This window comes from Pseudophryne corroboree, chromosome 8 (assembly GCF_028390025.1).
Source record: "Pseudophryne corroboree isolate aPseCor3 chromosome 8, aPseCor3.hap2, whole genome shotgun sequence".
NCBI classification, from domain to species: domain Eukaryota; kingdom Metazoa; phylum Chordata; class Amphibia; order Anura; family Myobatrachidae; genus Pseudophryne; species Pseudophryne corroboree.
The window spans coordinates 169,732,209-169,754,785 of NC_086451.1; the positions used below are offsets into that span (position 1 = coordinate 169,732,209).

General features: G+C 46.0%; 10 non-coding genes across 10 annotated transcripts; all 10 read left to right on the forward strand.

Moving 5' to 3' along the window:
• Positions 1 to 379: 379 nt before the first annotated feature.
• On the forward strand, positions 380 to 543 carry LOC134950343 (U1 spliceosomal RNA). The gene has a single exon (XR_010183279.1). It is a non-coding gene; the product is annotated as a U1 spliceosomal RNA (small nuclear RNA).
• A 152-nt stretch (positions 544 to 695) lies between these two features.
• On the forward strand, positions 696 to 858 carry LOC134953498 (U1 spliceosomal RNA). The gene has a single exon (XR_010185601.1). It is a non-coding gene; the product is annotated as a U1 spliceosomal RNA (small nuclear RNA).
• A 15,076-nt stretch (positions 859 to 15,934) lies between these two features.
• Positions 15,935 to 16,098, forward strand: LOC134950524 (U1 spliceosomal RNA). Its single transcript, XR_010183428.1, has one exon. It is a non-coding gene; the product is annotated as a U1 spliceosomal RNA (small nuclear RNA).
• Positions 16,099 to 16,250: 152 nt separating this feature from the next.
• On the forward strand, positions 16,251 to 16,413 carry LOC134952218 (U1 spliceosomal RNA). Its single transcript, XR_010184789.1, has one exon. It is a non-coding gene; the product is annotated as a U1 spliceosomal RNA (small nuclear RNA).
• A 673-nt stretch (positions 16,414 to 17,086) lies between these two features.
• LOC134951528 (U1 spliceosomal RNA) lies at positions 17,087 to 17,250 on the forward strand. Its single transcript, XR_010184252.1, has one exon. It is a non-coding gene; the product is annotated as a U1 spliceosomal RNA (small nuclear RNA).
• A 152-nt stretch (positions 17,251 to 17,402) lies between these two features.
• Positions 17,403 to 17,565, forward strand: LOC134953185 (U1 spliceosomal RNA). Its single transcript, XR_010185467.1, has one exon. It is a non-coding gene; the product is annotated as a U1 spliceosomal RNA (small nuclear RNA).
• A 671-nt stretch (positions 17,566 to 18,236) lies between these two features.
• Positions 18,237 to 18,400, forward strand: LOC134951258 (U1 spliceosomal RNA). Its single transcript, XR_010184032.1, has one exon. It is a non-coding gene; the product is annotated as a U1 spliceosomal RNA (small nuclear RNA).
• Positions 18,401 to 18,552: 152 nt separating this feature from the next.
• LOC134952817 (U1 spliceosomal RNA) lies at positions 18,553 to 18,715 on the forward strand. The gene has a single exon (XR_010185214.1). It is a non-coding gene; the product is annotated as a U1 spliceosomal RNA (small nuclear RNA).
• A 2,622-nt stretch (positions 18,716 to 21,337) lies between these two features.
• LOC134950345 (U1 spliceosomal RNA) lies at positions 21,338 to 21,501 on the forward strand. The gene has a single exon (XR_010183280.1). It is a non-coding gene; the product is annotated as a U1 spliceosomal RNA (small nuclear RNA).
• Positions 21,502 to 21,653: 152 nt separating this feature from the next.
• LOC134953140 (U1 spliceosomal RNA) lies at positions 21,654 to 21,816 on the forward strand. The gene has a single exon (XR_010185451.1). It is a non-coding gene; the product is annotated as a U1 spliceosomal RNA (small nuclear RNA).
• The last annotated feature ends 761 nt before the right edge of the window (positions 21,817 to 22,577 follow it).

Below are 22,577 nucleotides of genomic sequence, written 5' to 3' on the forward strand. Positions count from 1 at the left end.
AGTGGTGCCTATATATGTTGACTCCATTGTATTTTATTGAATGTGGGTTTCTTCTGTCTATATATATTTTTTAAAAATAAAGAGCTTGTACATTTTATTTTTTGCGCTCCCTTGATAACAAGTGTGATTATCTTTAAAATTTGGTTTATTATTGGTAGAACAGTACTACCTATGGGAGCAGCATTTTATAATATATGGTGAAAATTAATAGATGTATAAAGATTAAATAAGCAACAAATTGGTGAAATAGATACGTTTTGATAGGAGCGCTGGGTTCTATATATATATATTTACATTTGGTTATATATATGTATAGACTTTATAAATTCTTGACAGAGATGTGCCTGAGCAGCGGCCCTCCCCAGCCCTATCCCAAATCATACTTATTTTGCATAGGAGATACCATGGTCATGAAGATTGTTCTCCCAGGGTGAGGTTCATTCATTGCATTCTGGGTATGCTGACCCCTGTGATTTCCCCAAATGTGGGAAACTCGACTGCATTATTTGTGGTAGTGGGGGACTGTGTTTGTGCTTTCCTCTGGTCAGCTCTGGTAAAAGTCAGATTTATTTGTCTCAGATCTTCCTCTAGCCTTGTTCTTCTTTCGAGAGTTTCCATGTGCTGCCTCAGTTGGATCTCCTTCACTTGACAGGGGGGTGCCCGAGCAGCGACCCTCCCCAGCTCTAGCCCAACTCCTACTTACCTGCCAGGTGAGATACTATGATCATGAAGGTGCTTCTCCCAGGGCAAGGCTCACCAATTGCACTCTGGGTGTGCTGCTCCTGCGGTTTCCCCAAATGTTGGACACTTGACTGCATAATTTGTGTTTCCCCTGGTCGGCTCTCGTATAATTCAGATCTCTTTGTCTCAGGTCTCTCTCCAGCCTAGTTTGCTGTCTGTTTCCACTTCTCTTTTCTTGAGTTGCTCCCTTCTATGCCCTTGCGCACTATCCTGACTTCTCCCGTCTGCTTACTTTGTGCCTTCCAACGCACAATGCAAACTACAGGTAGTGCTGCAGGGCCCACACCCTTTTACTTGCCTTACAGAGCAGCTCTGGAGCTGTTACAGTGCCCAGCTGCTGCAAGAAATCAGCTTGAATGCTTCAGGGGCTGGGGCATAGCCCCACACCGAAGGAGGGTGGAGGTGTTTAATGCGAACTAGGGGTCATCCAAGCGCCGCAAAAGGCCGCCATGCCCTGCACGCCCCTTTTCTCTTTTCATATGCAGACGAGGGTTGAAGCCAACTTTGACCCACTGCTTGGATGACATCACCATATGCAAATCCATCTGCTGCAGGCCTTCCCCCTGGAATGCTTGCACTAGTTGTTGCATTTGGTTTGTTGTTTGGGGGTGCTTCAGTATTAGGCAGCCTTCTGCCCTCCCATGTTCATCTGAAAATATGTGTTCTCCCTGCAGTTGTTGTCCCCAGATGAGAGTTCCCTTGTGCTGCCTCAGTTGAATCTCCTTTACTTGACAGAGATGTGCCTGAGCAGCGGCCCTCCCCAGCTCTATCCCAAGTCATACTTATTTTGCATAGGAGATACCATGCATCTATACATACATGCGCTAACACCTGGGCATACACTGATGTACCCACACCTAATATCCATACATACACGCCCTGACACCTGGACATACACCAACATTCCCACACCTGCATCTATACATACACATGCTGACACCTGGACATACACCAACATACAAGCACCTGCATCTATATATACACGCGCTGACAAATGGACATACACCGACGTACCCACACTTGCATCTATACATACATGCACTGACATCTGGACATACAAGCACCTGCATCTATACATACACGCGCTGACACCTGAACCTACACTGACGTTCCCACACCTGCATCTATACATACACATTCTGACACCTGGACATACACAGACGTACCCACACCTGCATCTATACATACACGCGTTGACACCTGGACGTACACTGACGTACACACACCTACATCTATATATGCATGGATGCAAATGTGGGTACGTCTGTATACGTCCAGTTGTTAGCATGTGTATGTATAGATGTTAGGTGTGGGTACATCAGTGTATGTCCAGGTGTCAGCACATGTATGTATAGATTCACATGTGGGTACGTTGGTGTACGTTTAGGGGTCAGCGTGTTTATGTATAGATGTTGGTGTGTGTATGTCAGTGTACGTACAGATATAGGTGTGTGTATGTATGTATGTATGTATGTATGTATGTATATGTATAGAGGAAGGTGTGATACATACATATAACACATACATGATAGATACATACATATATCACACACACGATAGATAGATAGATAGATAGATAGATAGATAGATAGATAGATAGATAGATAGAACACATACATACATGATAGATACATATATACACACACATACGATAGATAGATAGATAGATAGATAGATAGATAGATAGATACATATATATATATATATATATATATCACAAACATATATGATTCATACATATATCACACTCACATACATGATACATACATGAGAAAGACCTGGGAAGGTGATGAGGCCCGGGCCCCCTGCTGATGTTGCGTTGAGGAAGGCAGTGTTCCAGGGCGGATGCCAGTCGGGGAGAGCGCCGCGCAGCCCGGGAAAAATACTGCTGAGGAGCTACATCTGGAAGAGCCCCAGGGAGGGAGAGTGTCACATGCCCCATCCTGCAGGCCTGCACATGGGAAGGGAGGTCTCTGGCCACACATACTCACCCTGCTGCTGAAGCCCCGCTGCTGTCCCCATCAGCGCTCTCCAGCGGGGAGCGGGGCCAGGATGAACCTCAACCTGTGAGAACTATCTTCATGATCAAGAGATCTCATATGCAAGATAAGTATGTGTTGGGAAAGGGCTGGGGAGGGCGGCTGCTCGGGCACACCCTCGTCAAGTTAAGGAGATTTAACTGAGGAAGCACAAGGGAACTCTCGTCTGGGGACAACAACTGCAGGGAGACCACATCTTTTCAGATGAACATGGGAGGGCGGAAGGCTGCCTAATACTGAAGCACCCTCAGACATTAAACCATATGCAACAACTATTGCAAGCATTCCTGGGGGAAGGTCTGCAGCAGACGGATTTGCATTCAGTGATGTCATCCAAGCAGTGGGCCAAAGTTGGCTGGAACCTTCATCTGTATATGAAAAGAGAAAAGGGGCATGCGGGGCATGGCGGTCTTTTGCGGCGCTTGGATAACCCCAAGTTTGCATTAAACACCCCCACCCTCCTTCGGTGTGGGGCTCATGTTGGCCATGCCCAAGCCCCTGAAGCATTCAAGCTGATTTCTTGCAGCAGCTGGGCTCTACAAGACAAGTAAAAGGGTGTGGGCCCTGCAGCACCACCGGTAGTTTGCATACACACATATATAGGACAGCATCTCTTATATGCCCCAGGGTCAATAAAATAGTATCCTTGTCTAGGCTATCCATCCCCTCAGATAAGGCATTTGTCCATGCCGCTACAGCACTACACACCCAGGTCGACGCAATTGCCGGTCTGAGTAAGGTACCTGAATGTGTATAAATGGACTTCAGGGTAATCTCCTGTTTGCGGTCAGCACACTCTTTGAGGGTAGCCGTATCCTGGGACGGGAGGGCTACCTTCTTGGATAAGCGTGTTAATGCTTTGTCCACCCTAGGGGAGGATTCCCATCGTAACCTATCCGTTGATGGGAAAGGATACGCCATAAGATTCCTTTTGGAAATCTGCAGTCTTTTATCTGGAGATTTCCAAGCTTTTTTACATAACTCGTTCAGCTCGTGTGAGGGGGGAAAGGTTACCTCAGGCTTCTTTCCCTTGTACATATGTACCCTCTTGTCAGCGACAGGGGGTTACTCTGTGATGTGCAAAACATCTTTTATTGCCATAATCATAAATCGAATGGATTTTGCCAATTTTGGCTGTAACTTTGCATCATCGTAATCGACACTGGAGTCAGAATCCGTGTCGGTATCTGTGTCAACAAACTGGGATAGTGGGCGCTTATGAGACCCTGACAGTCCCTGCAACATAGGATCAGGCATGGGTTGAGACCCTGACTGTCCCAAAGCTTCTGCCTTGTCTAATCTTTTGTGCAATGAGTTTACACTAGCATTTAAAACATTCCACATATCCATCCAATCAGCTGTCGGCAGAGAAACCACATTCATTTGCTCCCGCTCCTCTCTAATATAGCCTTCTTCCTCAGACATGTCGACACACGTGTACCGACACACCACACACACAGGGAATGCTTTTTCTGAAGACAGTTTCCCCACAAGGCCCTTTGGAGAGACAGAGAGGGAGTATGCCAGCACACACCCCAGCGCTATATAACCCAGGAATAAAACAGTAACTTAATGTTTGCCCAGTAGTGCTGCTGTATGTAATTTGCGAATTATGTGCCCCCCCCCCCCCTCTTTTCAACCCTCTTGTCTAACGTGGTATAAGCAGGGTAGAGTCCGGGGAGCTTCCTCTCAGCGGTGCTGTGGAGAAAAAATGGCGCTGGTGAGTGCTGAGGGAGAAGCCCTGCCCCCTTGGAGGCGGGCTTTTGTCCCGCTTAAACTGTAAAATTGGTGGGGGCTCATACATTTATACAGTGCCCAGCTGTATATATGTTATATTTTTGCGAAAGAGGTTTATATTGCTGCCCAGGGCGCCCCCCCTGCGCCCTGCACCCTTACAGTGACCGGAGTATGTGAGGTGTATGGGAGCAAAGGCACACAGCTGCAGTGCTGTGCGTTACCTCAGTGAAGATCATGAAGTCTTCTGCCGCCTCTGAAGTCTTCTTTTCTTCTCATACTCACCCGGCTTCTATCTTCCGGCTCTGCGAGGGGGACGGCGGCGCGGCTCTGGGACGGACGGCGAGGGTGAGATCCTGCGTACCAATCCCTCTGGAGCTAATGGTGTCCAGTAGCCTAAGAAGCAGGACCTTGCAACTCAGAGAGTAGGGCTGCTTCTCTCCCCTCAGTCCCTCGATGAGGGAGTCTGTTGCCAGCAGTGCTCCCTGAAAATTAAAAACCTAACAAAATACTTTCTGTCAGAAAGCTCAGGAGAGCTCCTGAAAAGCACCCAGTCTCCACTGGGCACAGTATCAAACTGAGGTCTGGAGGAGGGGCATAGAGGGAGGAGCCAGTGCACACCCAGAACTAAAGTCTTTCTTAAAGTGCCCATGTCTCCTGCGGAGCCCGTCTATCCCCATGGTCCTTACGGAGTCCCCAGCATCCTCTAGGACGTTAGAGAAAATAGGATTTTAATACCTACTGGTAAATCCTTTTCTCTTATTCCGTAGAGGATGCTGGGCACCCGTCCCAGTGCGTACTGTGTCTGCAGTTATTAAATGGCCCTTAACTCCAGAACATTTATGTGGAGACAACTTTCCTGACTTGACCATCTTCCTTTGATGTTTTCCCCCTGTGTGACTGCTCCCCAGCCTCGGAGGGTTGCATCCGTGGTCCCTAGGATCCCGTCCTGGATCCCAAACCATCGCCCCTCTAGGTGGTGAGAACTGTGCAGCCACCAATGGAGTGAGATTCTGGTCTTGGAAGACAGGATTATCCTCCGGTGCATGTGTAGGTGGGATCTGGACCACTTGTCCAACAGGTCCCACTGGAACACTCTGGCATGGAGCCTGCCAAACTGAATGGCCTCGTAGGCCGCAACCATCTTCCCCAGCAACCGAATGCATTGATGGATTAACACTCTTGCTGGTTTCAGAATTTGTTTGACCAGACTCTGGATCTCCAGAGCCATTCCACTAGAAGAAAACCTCTTCTGTGTCCAGTATCACTCCCAAAAACAACAACCGCGTCATTAGGACCAACTGCGATTTTGGCAAGTTTAGGAGCCAACCATGTTGTTAAAGAACTGTCAGGGAGAGTAGATGTTTTGCACCAACTGGTACCGGGATCTCGCCTTTATCAGGAGATCATCCAAGTACGGGATAATTGTGACTCCTTGCTTGCGAAGGAGAACCATCATTTCCGCCATCACCCTGGTGAAAATCCTCGGAGCCGTGGACAGACCAAACGGCAACGTCTGAAATTGGTAATGACAATCCTGAATTGCAAACCTCAGGTAGCTTGATGCAGTGGCTAAATGGGAACATGTAAGTAGGCATCCTTTATGTCTACCAAAACCATGAAATCTCCTTTATCCCCCGGACTGGAGATCACTACCCTGAGAGATTCCATCTTGAAATTGAATTTCTTTAGGTAGAAATTAAGGGATTTCAGATTTAAGATTGGTCTGACTGAGCCGTCCGGCTTCGGGACCACGAAGAGGCTTGAATAAAAACCTTCTCCCTGCTGACTAAGGCTGATTTGAACAATCGGTGAGGGGGAACTTCTTGAAACCCCAGTTTGTACCCTTGGGACACTATTTGTAAAACCCACGAGTCCAGGTCCGAATGAATCCAGAACTGACTGAAGAGTTTTAGACGTGCCCCCCAGTGGCTGAACTAGCGAGCAGTGGGCCCATGTGCGACAAAATGGCTTGGGCCCCCCCCCCCATCCCATCCCATCCAAGTCCACCCCCTCACCCCTGGAGAGGATCTGGTGAGGGGGCCTGCTCAGGGAAGTGGATACCTAGCAACAGTGCCGTAACTAGACATTTTAGCAGTGTGTGCAAGAAACGGCATTGGAGCCCCACCCCTGCATGCAAAACAGGGGCAGTGCGCGCCGTAGGCGCGCGCAAAAAACATAGTGGCGTGGCTTCGTGGTTAAGGGGTGTGGCCACAAAATAATACCAATTCATAAAACGGTGCACAGTAGTCTCCATTATTCAAATTACGCCGCACAGTAGCACCACTACACCAGGTAGAGACCCTTTTACACCTTACGGCGGACAGATTCCTCTTTTTACACATTACAGCAGACAGCGTCCTCTTTTTACACATTACAGCAGACAGCGTCCCCTTTTTACACATTACGGCAGACAGCATCCCCCTTTTTTACACAACGGCAGACAGTGTGCCCTTGTTACACATAGCGGCAGACAGCGTACATTTTTTTCACATAACGGCAGACAGCCTGCCCTTGTTAAACATAGCGGCAGACAGCGTACACTTTTTACACATAACGGCAGACAGCCTGCCCTTGTTAAACATAGCGGCAGACAGCGTACACTTTTTTCACATAACAGCAGTCAGCCTGCCCTTGTTACACATAATGGCAGACATCGTACACTTTTTACACATTACAGCAGACAGCTTGCCCTTGTTACACATTACAGCAGATAGCTTGCCCTTGTTACACATTATGGCAGACAGCGTGCCCTTGTTACACATTACGGCAGACAGCATCCCCCTTGTTACACATTGCGGCAAGCAGATTCCCCCTTTTTACACATTGCGGCAAGCAGCTTCCCCCTTTTTACACATTGCGGCAGGCAGATTCCCCCTTTTTACACATTGCGGCAGGCAGTCCCCCTTTTTACACATAGCTGCAGGCAGATTCCCCCTTTTTACACATAGCGGCAGGCAGATTCCCCCTTTTTACACATTGCGGCAGGCAGTCCCCCTTTTTACACATAGCTGCAGGCAGATTCCCCCTTTTAACACATAGCTGCAGGCAGATTCCCCCCTTTTACACATAGCTGCAGGCAGATTCCCCCTTTTTACACATAGCGGCAGGCAGATTCCCCCTTTTTACACATAGCGGCAGGCAGATTCCCCCTTTTTACACATAGCGGCAGGCAGATTCCCCCTTTTTACACATAGCGGCAGGCAGTCCCAACAAAGAAAGAAAGAGACGAAAGAAAGAAAGAAAGAAAGAAAGAAAGAAAGAAAGAAAGAAAGAAAGAAAGAAAGAAAGAAAGAAAGAAAGAAAGAAGAATTATACTTACCCTCTCCGCTGGCTCAGGCTCCTCGTGCAGCTTGACGATTCCCGGGCAGTAGAGAAGGAGGAGGAGGGAGGTGGAGGAGGGAGCCGCAGCAGCGCTGTGTTATTGGTGGAGGCGCTGCTGCTGCTGCCCCTCTGCTTCACTATAGGCTGTTCTCGGAAGACAGCCTATAGTGAAGCAGAGGGGCAGCAGCAGCGCCTCCACCAGTAACAAAGCGCTGCTGCGGCTCCTTCCTTCACCTCCCTCCTCCTCCTCCTTTCCCCCGTGCCGCTGCTCCTCTCATCTCCAAGCGACCCTCCTCCCTCTTCGTGTGTTACAGAGGTGGCAGCGTGTCTGGTGCTGCGGCTGCTGCCCGTAGTGCCCTGGCCTGATCTGTTCGTTACGACGGGCGGGCGGCGGGAGTCGCAGGACGCAGACCCGACGGGAGCGCTGGTGTGCGGCTGCGGCATGATACAATGAGTCATTGTGACTCATTGTAATGCCGGCGGCTGTGGGCCCTTGAGTGCGGCGGGGCCCCAGTGCAATGCACTGCCTGCCCTGCCAGTAGTTCCGCCCCTGGTGCCCCCCACTGGTGTGGGCTCCTGCAAGAGAGCCCCAGCGTCATGCAGTGGATTTGGCAGAAGCAGAGGACTCTGCTCCTGCGATCTTGAAGAGGCTTCTTGGAGTCAGCATCAGCATTCCCTTGGTGAATCCACAATGCCCTCCTATCCGAGACTGCCATGAAATTGGCCCGTGAGCACTTGTGCCCGGTGTAGGATTTTTAAATATGTGTAGTTTACTGTATGCAAGGGTTTAAAACCTTTTAGGAACTGATATCTAAGGTGTATTACATGTAGTTTAAAAAAAACAAAAAAGGTTTATTTTATGGCAGTAGTTTCCAAACTGGGGTTCTTGCACTGGTAGCATAGTTTGGTGGTCCAGGACCAATTAAAATTATTTATACTTTATTAAATTGCCAAAACCATTCCCTCACAACATAACTGAACCTGAGGATGACATGCTATAAACACAATTTACTTAATTTTATATTTTTTTCTGAATTTCTCAATAAAAAAAACTTTGGCCTAGGGGTGCCGTGAAACAAATTTTGATACTATTTATTTATATAGTGCTCTTTCTCCAACAGGACTCAAGGCGCTTGAGATATGGCTTCTGGAACTGAACACAGGATTCTAAATGTGGCTGTACCAAGGACCTATACAGTGGCATTACAGGTTGAGTATCCCTTATCCAAAATGCTTGGGACCAGAGGAATTTTGGATATCGGATTTTTCTGTATTTTGGAATAATTGCATACCATAACGAGATATTATGGTGATGGGACCTAAATCTAAGCACAGAATGCATTTATGTTTCATATATACCATATACACACAGCCTGAAGGTCATTTTAGCCAATATTTTTTATAACTTTGTGCATTAAACAAAGTGTGTGTACATTCACAGAATTCATTTATGTGTCATATACACCTTATACACACAGTCTGAAGTTCATTTAATACAATATTTTTAATAACTTTGAGTATTAAACAAAGTTTGTGTACACTGAGCCATCAAAAAACAAAGGTTTCACTATCTCAGTCTCACTCAAAAAAGTCCGTATTTCGGAATATTCCGTATTTCGGAATATTTGGATATGGGATACTCAACCTGTATTACTTTTTTCTGCTACTGGTTCTTTACCTATGCAAACAAGCATCTGACTTGCCTTTCCTATTGCTTTGTTACATTGCTCACCTGAAATAGTAATACTTAGATAGCTTTCCTCTTGCCATTATAATGCCCTTAATATTATAGTTAGCCTTTGTATTTTTGAGACGTGTATGATTTTGCATTTTTTGGCATTAAATGTTGCCATGTTCTTGACCATTCCTCTAGTCCAGGGGCGGAACTGCCAGAGACAACGGAGTCAGTTGCCGCCGGGCTCCAGCCCTAAAGGGGCTTCCTCCATTGCCCTCCGGCTGTTACGTGCCCTTCCTACTAAATAGACAAAGGCGCTACCAGCAGGGTCTCGCAGTTTGTACATTCCATGCCGTAACACCCTTCTTTCCACCTTTTTAAAGACCCAGCCCAGCAGCCTCGCCGCTGCCACCACCGCTAGCTGCAGCACTGCCAGCGGTGGGGTGCCCCTGCTTCTTCTCACACCACAGATAGCTGGGCAGCACTGCAACTGCCTGCCTGATTGCTCCGCCCCCTTCCGGCTCCCAAGCACCTCTGCTGCCCAGTGATACAGGAGCCTGCTGCTAGGAAGAAGTGGCCGAGCTTCAGCAAGCGAGTCTGGACACTGGCGGAGGAAGCCATGATAACCAGATAATGGGGAGTGGAGAGCCAGTTCCAAGGTAATACTTTATACAGCTGGTTGAGATCCTGGTCGGTGGATATGGATTCCAAGAAAACCCTGGAGGTGCTTCCTTTCAAGGGAGACACTCTCTTTGGAGAAGACCTCAATAAGATTGTAGCTGATCTGGCTACTGCTAAAACAGCTTGCCTACCTAGTATGACTCCTACCACGCAGAAGGCTAAAAGTACTTTCCCTTGGCCCTTTCATCCTCAAGGTAAAGCGTACCCAAGGTCAGGCATACCCAAAGCAAGCTCATGCTTCCAGACCTGCCAAGCCCAGACTGAAGCAAGCCTGGGCTGCCCATCAGCCTGCTTCCAAAACGGACAAGCCTGCCGCATGACGGTGCAGGCCTCCCTCTGGGGGATCCCAGGGTGGGGGGCCCGACTTCTAGGTTTGGCATAATTCTAAGCTAGAGAATTCTGTTTGGAGCTCACCTTGTACTTTGTGAAGAAATAATCAGCATTGTGGCTGAGCAGATACATGTAGTGTGTGGCTGCAAACTGCATGGATCTGCTGCGTTGTAATGCTGATACTTTTTTTTTCAAAGTACCAATAGCTTCATATAATGTTCACAATTTTTATGCAGGATCAAATAGCTCAATAGGTAGGGTGTTTGATTAGAATTCAACAGGTTATAGGTTTGAATCCTGGGTATGGTAGTTTGAGATGTGTTATTTAATAAAGTATGTTGTTCTGACTGCCGGCATCTTATCACCTGGGATATCATACTAAATAAATGGAGTTGATCAATTTTTTTTAATTTTTTTTTTAAACTAGGGACAATTTCCAGATACTTTTCTTTATAACTGAGATTGCCCCCTGGAACTTCACATCAGTTGACAACTATGCATGAGTGGGCAGTGCTTGCTCTGGATCTGCCCACCCATTTATGTGCCGTCATAAAAGAAAGCACAACTGACAGTTATCCTGGGCGTACACTACACAATTATCTGTCAGGCTATCTATCCAGTCTGGATGGATGGAATGAAAATCTGGTAATGTATAGGAGCAAATGTCAATTAACCATTTGCTCCCAAACACTAGAAAAGTGGTCAAAAATGGTCATTACACAAATTGGTTAAACCCAAAATTTAACCAATTTGTTTAGGGGACCATTTTTGTCCATTTTCTAGTGTTTGAGAGTAAATCGTTGATAGTCATTTGCTCACATAGATAACCGGATTTCTATTCCAACCAGCCAGTGTTGGAGATATGGTCTGCCAGATTACATAATGCATACCAGAGCCATAACTAGACTTTTTGGTGCCCTGTGACAGATAATTATATGCCCCCCCCCCCTCCCCATTTTTGCAATACGGACAAAAGGCGCATGCCTTGTGGGGAAGGGGCATAACAAGATTGGTCTCAGAGAAAGCACATGAGATATGAAGATATATCTAGTATACTTGACACTCAATGGTTTGTGGTATTGCCGGGGTGCCCTCCTTAAATGCATATACAGTCACACATGGCGTGTTTGTGCAAATGGCATATCAGCAGTCAGCACTAACTGGTGACATGCCATTTGTACAAGTAAGCCATGTGTGACTAGTATATAAACATACTTTATTAAATAACACCTCAAACTATCATACCCAGGATTCAAACCTATAACCTGTTGAATTCTAATCAAATACCCTACCCATTGAGCTACTTGATCCTGCATCTATTCTAACCTCCAAAAACAGATTCAGTTGCATTTTCCAGCGTGTTTTGTTTGCGCCTTTGCAAATGTCTTACATTGACAAACTTATTTAGTACTATTTTGCAAATAGGGTTACATTGTCGCAACATTGTGTTCCCTAATTGCTTGATTTTTTTAAATGCAACAATTGATAAAGACACCTGATAATTGCTCTGTGGAGTCTTATTTTGTGTCTACTTCTTATCTACATTTAATTCCCTACCTCTAATCAAGGCATTTTTAAATGCTGGGGGCTGCCAGGACGTGAGGCCTACCTAGACTTTAGATCTGAATTTGAATGTACTTGTGAACTAACTTAATTTCCTACTTCTAAATTCATTCCTAAATTCACTACTTATATTAATCCTGTAGTTGGGCATTTTGAGCCTTCAATTGTGGGCATTGTTTTGTGTCCAGACCAGCAGCTGGTGGTGTGCATTTTGCTGGAAAGGCATCGAAGACCTCCGATATGCTGCATCTCCTGATGTGTGTCTCCCTCAAGTGGCTGTCAGCAAATGCATGCTAGACACCCCATTCCAAGCTGATTGTGACATCACGGAACATGCATCATAGAACAGGCATGCTAGAATATGGGTCTTCAACCTGCGACCCTCCAGCTGCTGTGGAACTACATATACCAGCATGCCCTGCCTCAGTTTTAGCATACCTTAATAGCAAAACTGTGGCAGGGCATGCTGGGATGTGTAGTTTCACAGCAGCTGGAGGGCCACAGGATGAAGACCCATGTGCTAGAGCCAAGCCGCAGGTACATTGAATGCTAGCAAGCTGAATGTTTAAATCATTTTTGTTCCGCAGCATTCCAATGCGGAAGATTCCATGGAACCAGAGATTATTCCATTGAGAAGGACATGCTGCCTGGATGACTGCACTGTGCAAATTAAATCACGGAGCCAGTTGGCTTGTGGGTGGCTCTGGTGACTGGGTGGTTGGGTGGGCGGTGTGTCGGAGGTGGAGCACATGCAAATGAATGTGTATCATCCAGCTAGTGAGAGTGAAAACTCATGCAGGAGTGTGCCTGCTTGTCAGTGGGTTATGCACCTTGCCAGGCGTCAAATCTACATGGAGCAGCTGGAGGGGACAAGAGCAGGTTTGCAAAATATAGATAGAAGAGCATATATGCTGGCGCATTCTCCTATATTGTGTCAGCTTATGTTTTGGTGCACTGCACTTTCCTTCACTAAGTTTTAGCCATTTTGGTTAAACGCAAGTGTAGTTGCTTCTCGCCCTTTTGGCTGTGATCTTGTATCGTGGTTGTAGAGTCTGCTGGAGGGATTGTTTTCTTCATTGGCGAGAGACTGAAGATATTCCAGGATGGAAGGCTTGGGAACACTATCCGTTTTTCAGTTGTGGAAGAGTTGAAAGACCGGATTGGACTACATTCTATAGTAAAGGATATCTTTGTATTTATTAATCCTCCCTTTATATGTGTCTGTCTTTCAATAAAGCTTCGGGCTTGTGATTCCTTCACCCTCTTACACTCCACACCCATAGCCTTATTAACTGTTGTATTATTGTATTGTTTAAATGTATAGTGCAGTTCATGATTTATAGTGTAGGCTGGCCTGTGCTGTAGTTCTTGAACTGTACTATACCGACAGCATTTGTATTGTGTTTTGGCTGTGCTGCAACACGGTACTTATGTGTGTAATGTTTATGTATGTTTTTTTGCTTCTTTATGTCAATAAAGACTGCTTTTTCAATCCAATATCTGAAAACAATCAATGTTTATCTTTGATGGCAATAGAAGTGGTATGATATTTGCTGCTTTTGAAAGGCAATATCTGATATGTCCCCTATCTGGGAACCATATATTAAATGGCTTTTCAGAAAAGGGAGATGGGAGAAGAGCTTTCAGTACTTGTAGGACCAATGCTCATTTCCTATTCTAGCCTCCAAAAACAGATTCAGTTGCATTTTCCAGCAAGTTTTGGATGCGCCTTTGCAAATGTCTTACATCGACAAACTTATTTAGTACTATTTTGCAAATAGGGTTACATTGTTGCAACATTGTGTTCCCTAATTGCTTGATTTTTTAAATGCAACAATTGATAAAGACACCTGATAACTGCTCTGTGGAGTCTTATTTTGTTTCTACTTCTTATCTACATTTAATTCTCTACCTCTAATCAAGGCATTTTTAAATGCTGGGGGCTGCCAGGACGTGAGGCCTACCTAGACTTTAGATCTGAATTTGAATGTACAAAGGGAGATGGTAGAAGAGCTTTCAGTACTTGTAGGACCGATGCACATTTCCTATTCTAGCCTCCAAAAACAGATTCAGTTGCATTTTCCAGCGTGTTTTGGATGCGCCTTTGCAAATGTCTTACATCGACAAACTTATTTAGTACTATTTTGCAAATAGGGTTACATTGTTGCAACATTGTGTTCCCTAATTGCTTGATTTTTTAAATGCAACAATTGATAAAGACACCTGATAACTGCTCTGTGGAGTCTTATTTTGTGTCTACTTTTTATCTACATTTAATTCTCTACCTCTAATCAAGGCATTTTTAAGTGCTGGGGGCTGCCAGGACGTGAGGCCTACCTAGACTTTAGATCTGAATTTGAATGTACTTGTGAACTAACTTAATTTCCTACTTCTAAATTCATTCCTAAATTCACTACTTACATGAATCCTGTAGTTGGGCATTTTGGGACTTCGATTGTGGGCATTGTTTTGTGTCCAGACCAGCAGCAGGTGGTGTGCATTTGCTGGAAAGGCATCGAAGACCTCCGATATGCTGCATCTCCTGATGTGTGTCTCCCTCAAGTGGCTGTCAGCAAATGCCTGCTAGACACCCCATTCCAAGCTGATTGTGACATCACGGTACATGCATCATAGAACAGGCATGCTAGAACATGGGTCTTCAACCTGCGACCCTCCAGCTGCTGTGGAACTACACATCCCAGCATGCCCTGCCTCAGTTTTAGCATACCTTAATAGCAAAACTGTGGCAGGGCATGCTGGGATGTGTAGTTTCACAGCAGCTGGAGGGCCACAGGATGAAGACCCATGTGCTAAAGCCAAGCCGCAGGTACATTGAATGCTAGCAAGCTGAATATTTAAATCCTTTTTATTCCGCAGCATTCCAATGTGGAAGATTCCATGGAACCAGAGATCCTTCCATTGAGAAGGACATGCTGCCTTGATGACTACACTGTGCAAATTAAATCACGGAGCCAGTTGGCTTGTGGGTGGCTCTGGTCACTGGGTGGTTGGGTGGGTGGTGTGTCAGAGGTGGAGCACATGCAAATGATTGTGTATCATCCAGCTAGTGAGAGAGAAAACTCATGCAGGAGTGTGCCTGCTTGTCAGTGGGTTATGCACCTTTCCAGACGTCAAATCTACATGGAGCAGCTGGAGAGGACAAGAGCAGGTTTGCAAAATATAGACAGAAGAGCTCTCCAGCCTAGTTTGCTGTCTGTTTCCACTTCTCTTTTCTTGAGCCGCTCCCTTCTATGCCCTTGCGCACTATCCTGACTTCTCCCATCTGCTTACTTTGTGCCTTCCAACGCACAATGCGAACTACAGGTAGTGCTGCATGGCCCACACCCTTTTACTTGCCATACAGAGCAGCTCTGGAGCTGTTACAGTGCCCAGCTTCTGCAAGAAATCAGCTTGAATGCTTCAGGGGCTGGGGCATAGCCAACATGAGCCCCACACCGAAGGAGGGTGGAGGTGTTTAATGCGAACTAGGGGTCATCCAAGCGCCGCAAAAGGCCGCCATGCCCTGCACGCCCCTTTTCTCTTTTCATATGCAGACGAGGGTTGAAGCCAACTTTGACCCACTGCTTGGATGACATCACCATATGCAAATCCATCTGCTGCAGGCCTTCCCCCAGGAATGCTTGCACTAGTTGTTGCATTTGGTTTGTTGTTTGGGGGTGCTTCAGTATTAGGCAGCCTTCTGCCCTCCCATGTTCATCTGAAAATATGTGTTCTCCCTGCAGTTGTTGTCCCCAGATGAGAGTTCCCTTGTGCTGCCTCAGTTGAATCTTCTTAACTTGACAGAGATGTGCCTGAGCAGCGGCCCTCCCCAGCCCTATCCCAAATCATACTTATTTTGCATAGGAGATACCATGGTCATGAAGATTGTTCTCCCAGGGTGAGGTTCATTCATTGCATTCTGGGTATGCTGACCCCTGTGATTTCCCCAAATGTGGGAAACTTGACTGCATTATTTGTGGTAGTGGGGGACTGTGTTTGTGCTTTCCTCTGGTCAGCTCTGGTAAAAGTCAGATTTCTTTGTCTCAGATCTTCCTCTAGCCTTGTTCTTCTTTCGAGAGTTCCCTTGTGCTGCCTCAGTTGGATCTCCTTCACTTGACAGGGGGGTGCCCAAGCAGCGACCCTCCCCAGCTCTAGCCCAACTCCTACTTACCTGCCAGGTGAGATACTATGATCATGAAGGTGCTTCTCCCAGGGCAAGGCTCACCCATTGCACTCTGGGTGTGCTGCCCCTGTGATTTCCCCAAATGTGGGAAACTTGACTGCATAATTTGTGTTTCCACTGGTCGGCTTTCATATAATTCAGATCTCTTTGTCTCAGGTCTCTCTCCAGCCTAGTTTGCAGTCTGTTTCCACTTCTTTTTTTTTGAGCTCCTCCCTTCTATACCATTGTGCACTATCCTGATTTCTCCTCCTGTCTGCTTACTTTGTGCCTTCCAATGCACAATGCAAACTACAGGTAGTGCTGCAGGGCCCACAAACTTTTACTTGCATTACAGAGCAGCTCTGGAGCTGTTACAGTGCCAAGCTGCTGCAAGAAATCAGCTTGAATGCTTCAGGGGCTGGGGCATTGCCAACATGAGCCCCACACCGAAGGAGGGTGGGGTGTTTAATGCGAACTAAGGGTCATCCAAGCGCCGCAAAAGGCCGCCATTCCCTGCATACCCCTTTTCTCTTTTCATATGCAGATGAGGGTTCCAGCCAACTTTGGCCCACTGCTTGGATGACATCACTGTATGCAAATCCGTCTTCTGCAGACCTTCCCCCAGGAATGCTTGTACTAGTTGTTGCATTTGGTTTGTTGTTTGGGGGTGCTTCAGTATTAGGCAGCCTTCTGCCCTCCCATGTTCATCTGAAAATATGTGTTCTCCCTGCAGTTGTTGTCCCCAGATGAGAGTTCCCTTGTGCTGCCTCAGTTGAATCTCCTTTACTTGACAGAGATGTGCCTGAGCAGCGGCCCTCCCCAGCTCTATCCCAAATCATACTTATTTTGCATAGGAGATACCATGGTCATGAAGATTGTTCTCCCAGGTTGAGGATCATTCATTGCATTCTGGGTATGCTGACCCCTGTGATTTCCCCAAATGTGGGAAACTTGACTGCATTATTTGTGGTAGTGGGGGACTGTGTTTGTGCTTTCCTCTGGTCAGCTCTGGTAAAAGTCAGATTTCTTTGTCTCAGATCTTCCTCTAGCCTTGTTCTTCTTTCGAGAGTTCCCTTGTGCTGCCTCAGTTGGATCTCCTTCACTTGACAGGGGGGTGCCCGAGCTGCGACCCTCCCCAGCTCTAGCCCAACTCCTACTTACCTGCCAGGTGAGATACTATGATCATGTAGGTGCTTCTCCCAGGGCAAGGCTCACCCATTGCACTCTGGGTGTGCTGCCCCTGTGATTTCCCCAAATGTTGGACACTTGACTGCATAATTTGTGTTTCCCCTGGTCGGCTCTCGTATAATTCAGATCTCTTTGTCTCAGGTCTCTCTCCAGCCTAGTTTGCTGTCTGTTTCCACTTCTCTTTTCTTGAGCCGCTCCCTTCTATGCCCTTGCGCACTATTCTGACCTCTCCTGTCTGCTTACTTTGTGCCTTCCAACGCACAATGCAAACTACAGGTAGTGCTGCAGGGCCCACACCCTTTTACATGCTTTACAGAGCAGCTCTGGAGCTGTTACAGTGCCCAGCTGCTGCAAGAAATCAGCTTGAATGCTTCAGGGGCTGGGGCATAGCCAACATGAGCCCCACACCGAAGGAGGGTGGAGATGTTTAATGCGAATTAGGGGTCATCCAAGCGCCGCAAAAGGCCGCCATGCCCTGCACGCCCCTCTTCTCTATTCATATGCAGATGAGTGTTGAAGCCAACTTTGACCCACTGCTTGGATGACATCACCATATGCAAATCCATCTGCTGCAGGCCTTCCCCCAGGAATGCTTGCACTAGTTGTTGCATTTGGTTTGTTGTTTGGGGGTGCTTCAGTATTAGGCAGCCTTCTGCCCTCCCATGTTCATCTGAAAATATGTGTACCTCCTGCAGTTGTTGTCCCCAGATGAGAGTTCCCTTGTGCTGCCTCAGTTGAATCTCCTTTACTTGACAGAGATGTGCCTGAGCAGCGGCCCTCTCCAGCCCTATCCCAAATCATACTTATTTTGCATAGGAGATACCATGGTCATGAAGATTGTTCTCCCAGGGTGAGGTTCATTCATTGCATTCTGGGTATGCTGACCCCTGTTATTTCCCCAAATGTGGTAAACTTGACAGCATTATTTGTGGTAGTGGGGGACTGTGTTTGTGCTTTCCTCTGGTCAGCTCTGGTAAAAGTCAGATTTCTTTGTCTCAGATCTTCCTCTAGCCTTGTTCTTCTTTCGAGAGTTCCCTTGTGCTGCCTCAGTTGGATCTCCTTCACTTGACAGGGGGGTGCCCGAGCAGCGACCCTCCCCAGCTCTAGCCCAACTCCTACTTACCTGCCAGGTGAGATACTATGATCATGAAGGTGCTTCTCCCAGGGCAAGGCTCACCAATTGCACTCTGGGTGTGCTGCTCCTGCGATATCCCCAAATGTGGGAAACTTGACTGCATAATTTGTGTTTCCCCTGGTCGGCTCTCGTATTATTCAGATCTCTTTGTCTCATGTCTCTCTCCAGCCTAGTTTGCTGTCTGTTTACACTTCTCTTTTCTTGAGCCACTACCTTCTATGCCCTTGCGCACTATCTTGACTTCTCCCGTCTGCTTACTTTGTGCCTTCCAACGCACAATGCGAACTACAGGTAGTGCTGCAGGGCCCACACCCTTTTAGTTGCCTTACAGAGCAGCTCTGGAGCTATTACAGTGCCCAGCTGCTGCAAGTAATCAGCTTGAATGCTTCAGGGGCTGGGGCATAGCCAACATGAGCCCCACACCGAAGTAGGGTGGAGGTGTTTAATGCGAACTAGGGGTCATCCAAGCGCCGCAAAAGGCCGCCATGCCCTGCACGCCCCTTTTCTCTTTTCATATGCAGACGAGGGTTGAAGCCAACTTTGACCCACTGCTTGGATGACATCACCATATGCAAATCCATCTGCTGCAGGCCTTCCCCCAGGAATGCTTGTACTAGTTGTTGCATTTGGTTTGTTGTTTGGGGGTGCTTCAGTATTAGGCAGCCTTCTGCCCTCCCATGTTCATCTGAAAATATGTGTTCTCCCTGCAGTTGTTGTCCCCAGATGAGAGTTCCCTTGTGCTGCCTCAGTTGAATCTCCTTTACTTGACAAGGGAGGCATTTTGGATTTTTTCTTTGGGTACCCTTACACCTGATGGTCTGAATGAGAGCATCGAACTGAACAACATTGGCAGTCTCTGAAGATTTTATCTATTGATTTACCTAATATATTATTTATTGAATATCCATTTATTGTATGTTTAATAAATAAACAAAATTATTAGAAGTAGCTATTTTGGAAACAGCTTTCCTCTTAGGACGAAACTGTATAATCCTGTTGTGTGTGTTCCTTTAAAGTTCTTTAGTAAAATCCACTAGTAATGATGAACATCAGATTTCTTCCTCCATCCTCTTTTTACACTTTCTCTTGGTTCTATATATATATTTTTTTTTTCTATTTTTTTTCCCCCTCCTTCTCCCAAAAGGCCCCCCTCCCCCCCCCCCCTCCCTGTTTTAAATTTTAAAATCTTTAAATATTTAAATCTTCGAATCCTTAAATTGTCTGTTTAATATTTATTTTTTCTTCATTTCTTTTTGTTGTTTAAACAGCAATGTAATTATTCCAGGGGTTAAAATAATGAAATATAGAAAAAATATTAACAAAAATTAAAGGTAAAAATGAATTGATAGAATGATCCCATTAAAAGTAAATAAATAATATGGATGTTAAGCTGAGCGGGTTGGATTCGAACATGGGACTAGCTGCATAGAGTGCATTTGATGTTTCCCCTGCACCACAAGAACTGCTTTAGTAGTGGCATGGATTTATGTTACCCTAAAAGGTTTTATATAAGTAAATGGGGATCCTTAGTGCTGAGTCTCTGAATTATGTATATGTGATTATAGATATGAGGTATTGATTGAAAGATTATAGGTTAATCTGTATATAGATTATATATTTTCTGTTATTTTTTAAACCACCTTGTTGCTTATTTTATTATTATTTTTAATCACCATGTTGCTTATTTTTATATTATGAAATGCCTTTATATGTGCAATTGCAATTAGAAAGTTGTTCCATATGTGGGTCATTACATGTATGCATCCAATTAGTACATGTATGTATCCAATCAACTAATTAGTAATGCTATTGGTCCGGTGCATTTTAAAAAGAGCCTGCTAGGCTGCTGATGTATCCTCTGACGAAACCGCTCTTGGATAACAGCGGAGAAACGCGTAAGAAGGTGATTACCGGACACTCTGATTGCTGAGATATAAGCCCGTTCATGAACGAGCTACATCACAGCGGACGTCTGATGTAAAGACAGCGGTGAAGGGGAAAAAGCAATTTGAGACCGAGCAAAAGGAGGTCTCTACCCCACGGCAGGGAGAAATATCCCGACCGCGAGTGCCAATAAGATCCAGCCACGGTTAACGGGGGTCGTAGCATACCACTGTGTTTCACCAACCATCACAGCGCTCTCCCCCTGTTTTCTTTCATTACTCACGTGAGTTACATATGAACTTTAACTGCAGTAAATAAGAGGCGTTGGTTACAACTGTTGCTGTTCATCCACAAGAAGGAATTTAATGTATCAATTACAATTGGAAAGTAACGATTAAATTACAACAGCTGTATCCAGGAGGATTTTTTGGACACTTTAATAAACATTCCGTTGTCATCAAGGGCAATATGAAATAGATCCTGATTACATTTAGATATGGATAGTGGTGCCTATATATGTTGACTCCATTGTATTTTATTGAATGTGGGTTTCTTCTGTCTATATATATTTTTTAAAAATAAAGAGCTTGTACATTTTATTTTTTGCGCTCCCTTGATAACAAGTGTGATTATCTTTAAAATTTGGTTTATTATTGGTAGAACAGTACTACCTATGGGAGCAGCATTTTATAATATATGGTGAAAATTAATAGATGTATAAAGATTAAATAAGCAACAAATTGGTGAAATAGATACGTTTTGATAGGAGCGCTGGGTTCTATATATATATATTGACATTTGGTTATATATATGTATAGACTTTATAAATTCTTGACAGAGATGTGCCTGAGCAGCGGCCCTCCCCAGCCCTATCCCAAATCATACTTATTTTGCATAGGAGATACCATGGTCATGAAGATTGTTCTCCCAGGGTGAGGTTCATTCATTGCATTCTGGGTATGCTGACCCCTGTGATTTCCCCAAATGTGGGAAACTCGACTGCATTATTTGTGGTAGTGGGGGACTGTGTTTGTGCTTTCCTCTGGTCAGCTCTGGTAAAAGTCAGATTTATTTGTCTCAGATCTTCCTCTAGCCTTGTTCTTCTTTCGAGAGTTTCCTTGTGCTGCCTCAGTTGGATCTCCTTCACTTGACAGGGGGGTGCCCGAGCAGCGACCCTCCCCAGCTCTAGCCCAACTCCTACTTACCTGCCAGGTGAGATACTATGATCATGAAGGTGCTTCTCCCAGGGCAAGGCTCACCCATTGCACTCTGGGTGTGCTGCACCTGCGGTTTCCCCAAATGTTGGACACTTGACTGCATAATTTGTGTTTCCCCTGGTCGGCTCTCGTATAATTCAGATCTCTTTGTCTCAGGTCTCTCTCCAGCCTAGTTTGCTGTCTGTTTCCACTTCTCTTTTCTTGAGTTGCTCCCTTCTATGCCCTTGCGCACTATCCTGACTTCTCCCGTCTGCTTACTTTGTGCCTTCCAACGCACAATGCAAACTACAGGTAGTGCTGCAGGGCCCACACCTTTTTACTTGCCTTACAGAGCAGCTCTGGAGCTGTTACAGTGCCCAGCTGCTGCAAGAAATCAGCTTGAATGCTTCAGGGGCTGGGGCATAGCCCCACACCGAAGGAGGGTGGAGGTGTTTAATGCGAACTAGGGGTCTTCCAAGCGCCGCAAAAGGCCGCCATGCCCTGCACGCCCCTTTTCTCTTTTCATATGCAGACGAGGGTTGAAGCCAACTTTGACCCACTGCTTGGATGACATCACCATATGCAAATCCATCTGCTGCAGGCCTTCCCCCAGGAATGCTTGCACTAGTTGTTGCATTTGGTTTGTTGTTTGGGGGTGCTTCAGTATTAGGCAGCCTTCTGCCCTCCCATGTTCATCTGAAAATATGTGTTCTCCCTGCAGTTGTTGTCCCCAGATGAGAGTTCCCTTGTGCTGCCTCAGTTGAATCTCCTTTACTTGACAGAGATGTGCCTGAGCAGCGGCCCTCCCCAGCTCTATCCCAAGTCATACTTATTTTGCATAGGAGATACCATGCATCTATACATACATGCGCTAACACCTGGGCATACACTGATGTACCCACACCTAATATCCATACATACACGC